The sequence below is a fragment of the Equus asinus genome, chromosome 27 (assembly GCF_041296235.1).
Source record: "Equus asinus isolate D_3611 breed Donkey chromosome 27, EquAss-T2T_v2, whole genome shotgun sequence".
Taxonomy (NCBI): Eukaryota; Metazoa; Chordata; class Mammalia; order Perissodactyla; family Equidae; genus Equus; species Equus asinus.
The window spans coordinates 23,041,221-23,050,156 of NC_091816.1; positions in this window are offsets into that span (position 1 = coordinate 23,041,221).

Here is an 8,936-nt window from a genome sequence, read left to right on the forward strand (position 1 = left end):
TATTTGGCGTTTTAGGTAGGGGAGGGGGAGCATATGGCCTTGCTGGTCGGGGCTTTTGCACCAGCCTGTCTTTGGCCTTGCAGAGAGGAGGGAGCCCATGACCTTGCTGATCAGCAGCTTCCCCACCAGCCTGTATCTCTTTGTGGGGAGGAGATAATCCAGGTGCTTGTCCTTGGCGGTGTCTGTCTTCATGGAGGATAGTGGATTCTGGAACCAGGAAGCCAGAGAGTAAGCAGGGAATGAGTGTTTTGGTTTTAACCCCATATATGCTGAGTTTAATGTGGGGAAACTGACATCAGGGTCAGTATCATTCCCAAGTAACAACAGCAGGTAGAAAAATACCGAGATTAGGAGTCAGGAGGTATGTGTTAAAATCCATTTCATCCACAGACTAGCTCTGTGAATTTGAATGAGTCATAAAATTTCTCTGGGTCCCTGTTTCCTATCTATCTAAAGATTAAAATCCTGTTCTGCCAATTTCATAAGCCTATTAAGAAAAGGTAATATGATAGTGACTTGAAAATTGTTTAGTGTGAGGGAGCTATTATGATGTTAGTAAGTAAATGTCATTGCCCACATATTAGAGTAAAATTTTGATTTACAGTATTGTAAACATAGAGGGAACAGCAAATGGGAGCGACTCCTGCACAGAGGAGCAGCTGGAAATGCTCACCCATAAAAAGATGAGGATTATGGATCTTTGAGGAGACACTTCAAAAAGAAACAAATAATGTGTATAATTTCACGATTCATCAATGACCTCTGTTGATTTCATTAGAGTCAACCTATAATTTCATTTTTATTAAAATGGATCTGAAATAGATATACATATATAGGCATCTATTTTACTAGAATATTTATGAGTTAGTAAAATTTTACCTCTATCACTATGACAATAGTTGTTGAATGACAGCCCACTCAAACTCAGCACAGGAATTCAACAGATAACATTAAACTTCTATCCTTACCAATAAATCCGTTAATAAGACATAATTGGTATTATAGCTTAAAACCCCGCTGCCTCAAAATGAGGTTAAAAAAATAAGCTAAATATCACCAGTTTTGTTGCAGTGAATAAGCTCAAATAACACTTTCCTCTTTCCCATTTTCAGTATTGAAGAAAAGTAAGTAAGAATTACTTCTAAAGTGCCCAGAAACACTTGAGCTTCAGCCCAAGTGCTCAATAACCAGAGGTGACAGAATCCATTTCCAGACTCTTCACTGTGGTAGGCGCAGCATGAAAACCTGACTCCTCCACATTAGATGAAATGAGAAGTGAAAAGAACACCTTGAAAAATGATAGTGGTGCTTACTTTTCAACTTCTAGACTGAAAGCAATGACACCAGCCTTTCCAAATAAATCTGAAGTATTTTTAAAAACAATCTAAGATAAATTGTCAGCGTGGGTGATAAGAGAGAACATGCAATTAGTAGTGTGGCTTGTCTCTTAAAGGCCACCAGCCAGGATAGGCTAGGTGACGCCACATTAACAATCAACCCTCACATCTCCATGGCTTACAACGAAGAGTGAGTACAACATCCCCAGTGAGTCTGGGCAACACTGCAGCCCACTGTCTCCCATGTAATTTCCAGTGTGATTACCAACCCAAGCTTCCATATTTAAACTATCCCAAGTACCCCTCAATGTCCTTTATGACTCATTTTAATCTTCATAGGAACTGAAGCAATTATTATCATCACCATTTCCATTTCATGGAAACTGAGTCACAAAGTGGTTCAGTACCTTGACCAAAATAAGATTAGTAAGTGGTAGAGCTGGGAGCTGAATTCAGCCAGGCTCCCGAGCCCTCACGCTTTATATCCTCTCACACTGATTCTCCAGCAAAATGACTGGCAGTAAGGATTCGAGGAGTGTTTCATGCACTGTGTTTCTTTATTCCAACATAATAATGCCACCTGTGCTTTCCTTCCTTGGCAAATGTCTTCCCAACACTCACCACCTACCCCAGGTTCTCAGAGGGTGCTCCCTCACCCAGCAGCACCAGCAGCACCTGGGAAGCTGTTAGAAATGCAAATTCTTCAACCCCACCCCGGACCTGCCCAGTCAGAAACTCCAGGCACAGGCCCAGTAATCTGGGTTTAACAAACCTTCCAGGAGAGTCTGACCACCGCTGGCATACCCAAGGACAACTCACTTGATCTGTCTGAGACTTGGTGTCTGTGTTAGCAGCACATGTTAAATTAGATATCTCTAAATTCTTTCCACTGCTAACCATTGATTCTATGGCTGGAGTCTATTATTATACGTCTGACAAACAACAGGAATGTATGATGTTGACTATGGTAGATACTGTGTTGCAGGGCTCACATCCTCCTTCAAAACTGAGGCAGTTATGTCCCCCAGCCACTGTGATGACTGAGGATGGCTCAGAGCTAAGTTTCTCTTTGGGAATTGTCCTCAGCAGAGGGATCAGGCCAAGTTGATGCCTCCTTCTTTGGACAGGAGTGGGCAATAGTTTAGATCTGTTGTTTTAATCTGGGACAACTCCGCTGTCCCCAGAGCGCATGACGGGACTGGCTGAGTCTCTGTTGCAAATGCATTCATTGCAGCCTGACTTCTCGTTCATGAGTGTTGATCCCCAAATCTCCCACATGCCAATCTCTATATTAGAATGTTGTACCTAGGGAAACTAGCCCTGTGTCTAAAATTAAATATTATTTTTGTGTAGAACTGATACACTGGGAACTGGGGTGAGATGGGGAACTGGAGCCCATGAAACAGAAGCTTTGTCAAGTCAATCTTCTCCTATAACTATGATAAATAGGATTTGTTTATGAATGGTTTCAATATTTTAACTTCAGATAGATGCACAGTTTCGGATAGTTGCACAGAACATAGCTAAATTATGTACCAAAGTTTTTCTTCCTAGTCTCATCTCTACTCTTTGTCTGTCCCCCGCTCCCAGCCCCCACAGGCTCACACTGTTGAAGCATGATGCTCTGATCCCTGACTCACTTTACCCAGACTTGAAGCTGTGGTTTACGTTGGACAGTGGCCCCCCCAGAAAACTTTTCTTTCCTTCCTCCCAACATCCTAAACTGACTTCTCTGGGGTGCGTTCCTCAGGGTCCTGCTGGGGACTCTCCAGGTTGATCTCAGGGCTGGACCACTGCAATGCTAGAGCCTTGGGTACAGTGGGACGACAGCCACTAGCTGACTCTGAGACCTTCCTAGGTTTGTGTTATTATAAGTATTGAACATTCTTGGTTTGAAACGTATTTCCTAAGTGCCCCAGGGGGGGCTCAGAGGGCCTCTGTTCCAAAGAACATGCACGGGGCTGGAGCTTCCCTCCCTGCCTAACGGTTCCATCTTCATCTCATTTTGATGGCGGGCTTCCATGTGGAATTTTTCTAAAAGAGAGTTTTTGCTGACAAAAGAAATAAATTTGAGAGAATAGCTATGGTTCCAAGAGTTCTGTGATTCTGAGAGATGATAAATGGACGTCTATGCTATCCTTTCTAGAAATAACTTACATTTTAATCAGAAGTTTTGCATCCTCTAACTCCACCTCACCCCACGGAGGTTTTAGATGGGAGTCTTTCCCTATTTCTCCAATCTCACCCCTCAGCTCTACCAGTGTCAGCTTAGCTAGCAGGCCCAAGATCTTTGAGCACTAGCAAAGCAGGGACATTTTTCTTTTTAAAGAATTTTGTATTTGCTGATTTTAAAATGCATTGAAATAGTGACCATGGGAAAAAACTAGAAAATTATAGGACTTTGTTACACTCATAGGACGCTATTAAACTTACTTTACGTTTGTGAGTGTATTACTATGGAATGAATTGTGTCCCCCTAAAATTCATATGCTGAAGCCCTAATGAGGTGGCATTTGGTGATGGGGCCTTTGGGAGATAATTAGGTTTAGATGAGGTCATGAGAGCGGGGTCCCCGTGATGGGACTAGCGTCCTTATAAGGAGAGAAAGAGAGACCAGAGCTTGCTCTCTCTCTGCCACGTGAGGATGCAGCAAGAATGTGGCTGCCTGCAAACCTGGAAGGGAGCGCTCGTCAGAAACCAACCATATTGGCACCTTGATCTTGGCATTCCCAACCTCCAGAACTCCAAGAAATAAATTTCTGTTGTTTTAGCCACTCAGTCTATGGTATTTGGTTATGGTGGCCTGAGCTGACATACACACATATGTGTGTGTGTGTGTGTGTGTGTGTGTGTGTGTGTGTATCTCAAAATTACATACCTATAATTTAATTATATACATTTAATGTATAATTATATACATATAACGTATATTATAGCCCTGGCTACCATGAATGCACTTAATCACATGCTCTCGCTAGGTCAAAAATAGCTTTACTTTGCAAGGCCCAGTTCATTACATTGCAAACATCTGCAGTCAAGGAAGACTAGTGCACATAGATAAGATGGCATAACATTCATTAAGTCTCTAGAGCTGTGCTGTTCAGTACAGTAGCCACTGGACACATGGGGTTTTTTCAACTTAAATTTTAGTTAAACTTTATTAAAATTCAGTTCCTCACTTGCATTAGTCACATTTCAAGTGCTCAATAGCCACATGAGGCCAACAACTGCTGCATCAGACAGCACAGCTAAACACTGTGCTGGAAATATGTCCATCACTGCTGAAAGTTCTATTGACAATGCCACTCTATGATAATTAAAGCGATATTGTCTGAGATAAGAATGGGAGGATAGTCCTGAGAAAGCTTTGGAGGGCATCATGGAGGAGGGGTTAGGTGAGCCAGGCATAAAAGATAAACAGGTGGATATGGCTGTAAGAAAGATTAGAGGTGGAAGGAATGGTAAATGTTGTGTCACAGAGATTGAAGCATTGTGACACTTAAGGAACAAAAGGTTTGACTTGGCTGGGGCATAAACTGGATAAGAGTGGTGAGAGTGGGCACCCTTGTCTGATTCCTGTTCTCAGAGGGATCGCTTTCAGTTTTTCCCTGTTGAGAATGATGTTGGCTGTGGGTTTGTCATATGTGGTCTTTATTATGTTGAGGTACTTTATTTCTCTACCCATTTTATTGAGAGTTTTTTTTAATCATAAATAGATGTTGGATTTTATCAAATGCTTTCTCTGCATCTATTGAGATAATCGTGTGATTTTTATTCCTCATTTCGTGAATGTGGTGTATCATGTCAATTGACCTGTGGATATTGAACCATCCCTGCATCCTTGGAATAAACCCCACTCAATCATGGTGTATGATCTTTTTAATGTACTGTTGTATTTAATTTGCTAATATTTTGTTGAGGATTTTTGCATCTAAGATCATCAGCAATATTGGCCTGTGGTTTTCCTTTTTTGTGTTGTCCTTGTCTAGTTTTGGTATCAGGATAATGTTGGCCTCATAGAATGAGTTAGGAAGCGTCCCATCTTCTTCCATATTTTGGAATACTTTAAGAAGGATAAGTGCTACATCTTCTTTTAATGTTTGGTAGAATTCACCAGAGAAGCCTCTGGTCATGGACTTTTATTTTTTTGGAGGTTTTTGATTATAGTTTCAATGTCTTATTTGAGTCTTCTCTCTTTTTTCCTAGTGAGTCTGACTAAGGGCTTGTCAATTTTGTTTATATTGCCAAAGAATCAGCTCTTAGTTTCATCGAACCTTTCTACTGTTTTTTTAGTCTCTATTTCATTTATTCCTCCTCTGATTTTTATGATTTCCCTCCCTATACTAACTTCAAGCTTTGTTTGTTCTTACTTTTCTAGTTCTTTTAGGTGTAGTTTAAGATTACTTATTTGAGATTTTTCTTGTTTGTTGAGGTGGGCCTGTATTGCTATACATTTCCTTTTTAGTACCACTTTTGCTGAATCCCCTAAGAGTTGGTATGCTGTGTTTTCATTTTCATTTGTCTCCAGGTATTTTTTCATTTCTCCCTAGATTTCTTCATTGATCCAATGGTTTTTCAGTAGCGTGTGATTTAACTCCACATATTTGTGACTTTCACAGTTTTTTTCTTGTAGTTGATTTCTAGTTTCAGAGCATTGTGGTCAGAAAAGTTGCTTGATATGATTTCAATCTTCTTAAATTTATTGAGACTTGCCTTGTTTCCCAACATATGGTGTATCTTTCAGAATATTCCATGTGCACTTGAGAAGAATGTGTATTCTGCTGTTTTAGGATGGAATATTCTATTTATATCTATTAAGTTCATCACGAGACTGGAGGTTTTGACCAGAACAATTAGGCAAGAAAAAGAAATAAAAGGTATCCAAACTGGAAAGGAAGAGGTAAAACTCTCACTGTTTGTGGATGACATGATTCTATATATGGAAAACCTTAGAGAATCCACCAGAAAACTATTAGAAATAATCAACAACTACAGCAAAATTTCAGGGTACAAAAATCAACATACAAAAGTGAGTTGCATTTCTATACTCTAATATGGAACTGGCAGACAGAGAAGTCAAGAATACAATCCCACTTACAATTGCAACAAAAGGAATAAAATATCTAGGAATAAATTTAACCAAGGAAGCGAAAGACTTATACACTGAAAACTATAAGATATTATTGAAAGAAATCAAAGAAGATATAAAAAAATGGAAAGATATTCCATGCTCATGGATTGGAAAAATAAGCATAGTTAAAATGTCCATATTACCTAAAGCAATCTACAGATTCAATGCAAACCCAATCAGAATCCCAATGACATTCTTCACAGAAATAGAACAAGGAATCTTATAATTTATATGGAAAAACAAAAGACTTTGAATAGCCAAAGCAATCTTGATGGAAAAAAAACAAAGCTAGAGATATCACAATCCCCGTCTTCAAAATATACCACAAAGCTATAGTAATCAAAACAGCATGGTATTGGCAAAAAACAGACGTACACGTCAATGGAACAGAAGTAAAAGCCCAGAAATAAAACCACACATCTATGGGGAGCTAATCTTCAACAAAGGTGCCAAAAACATACAATAGAGAAAGGAAAGCCTCTTCAATAAATGTTGTTGGGAAAACTGGACAGTCACATGCAAAAGAATGAAAGCAGACCGTCATCTTACACCATACACAAAAATTAACTCAAAATAGATTAAAGACTTGAATGTGAGACCTGAAACCACAAAAATTCTAGAAGAAAATAGAGGCAGTACATTCTTTGACATTGATATTAGCAGCATCTTTTCAAATACCATGTCTACTCAGGCCAGGGAAACAAAAGAAAAAATAAACAAATGGCAGTACATCAGACAAAAGAGCTTCTGCAAGGCAAAGGAAACCATGAACAAGATGAAAAGACAACCCACCAACTGGGAAAAAATATTTACAAATCATATATCTGACATGGGGTTAATTTCCAAAATATGTAAAGAATTCATACAACTCAACAACAACAACAAAAACCTGATCAAAAAATGAGCAGAAGATACGAACAGACATTTTTCCAAAGATATACAGATGGCCAACAAGTACATTGAAATATCTTCAACATCGCTAATTATTAGGGAAATGCAAATCAAAACTACAGTGAAAGGTCACCTTACACCCATTAGAACGGCAAAAATAACCAAATTAACAAATGTTGGAAAGGTTGAGGAGAAAAAGGAACACTCATCCACTGCTGGTGGGAATGCCAAGTGGTGCAGCCACTATGGAAAACAGTATGGAGATTTCTCAAAAAATTAAAAATAGAAATATCAGGGGCTGGTCTTGTAGCTGAGCGATTCAAGTTCTGCATGCTCTGCTTCAGTAGCCCAGGTTTGTAGGCTCAGATCACAGGCGCAGACATACTCCAATCATCAGCCATGCTGTGGAGACATCCCACATACAAAGTGGAGGAAGACTGGCACAGATGTTAGCTCAGGGCTAATCTTCCTCAAGCCAAAAACAAACAAACAAAAAAAGGAGGAGGATTAGCAATCGATGTTAGCCCAGGGCAAATCTTCCTCACCAAAAAAAGAAAAGAAAAGAAAAGAAATACCATATCATCTAGCTATCCCACTACTCGGTATTTATCTAAAAGACATGAAATCAACAATTCAGAAATTTATGCACCCCTTATGTTCATCACAGCATTATTCATAACAGCCAAGACATGGAAGCAGCCCAAGTACTCATCAACTGATGAATGGATAAAGAAGATATGGTATATATATGCAATGAAATACTACTCAGGTGTAAAAAAGACAAAACTGTGCCATTTGCGACAACCTGGATGGACATTGAGGGCATTAGCTAAGTGAAATAAGCCAGACAAAGACAAACATGATATGATTTCACTCATATGTGGAAGATAAACAAACACATGGATAAAGAGAACATATTAGCGGTTGCCAGAGCGGGGGAACGGTGAGGGCAAAAGGGATAAAGGGACACATATGTATGGTGATGGATAAAAAACAGGCTATTGGTGGTAAAGATGATACAGTCTATATAGAAACTGATATATAGTAACATACACCTGAAATTTACACAATGTTATAAGCCAATATGACCTCAATAAAATAATTTTTAAAAAAGAAAATTCTAAATCTGTAGTTCAAGATCAGTGCATAAAGTTGCTTTTCTGATTTAAGGGGAAAAAAGATGTTACTGGAGGGGATAGTGGGAGCAGGGGCTAAAGAGATGAGCAGAGAAGGAACTGTGAACACCTTATATGCCATGCCAAGATATTTGGAAATGATCCTGAAGACCCATGGAGAATTATAATAAGAGGAAAAATAAATCTGCATTTTGATGACAAAGGCAAAATGTGAAAAATGTGATAGAGACATGGTATTAGAAACCCAGAAACCGGTTGTGAGGCTGTTGCAATTTTCTAGGAGGGAGATAACAGTCCTTGTGTGATGGCTGGAGCAGTATTTAAGAAGATGGGGAAATGATTTGAAGAGATTTAGGGACACAGAAGTAATAAAAATTTATAAAGAATAAGATGTAAGGTTGAGGGAGAGAGAGGAGTTTTACTGACTGAGAACATATTTTC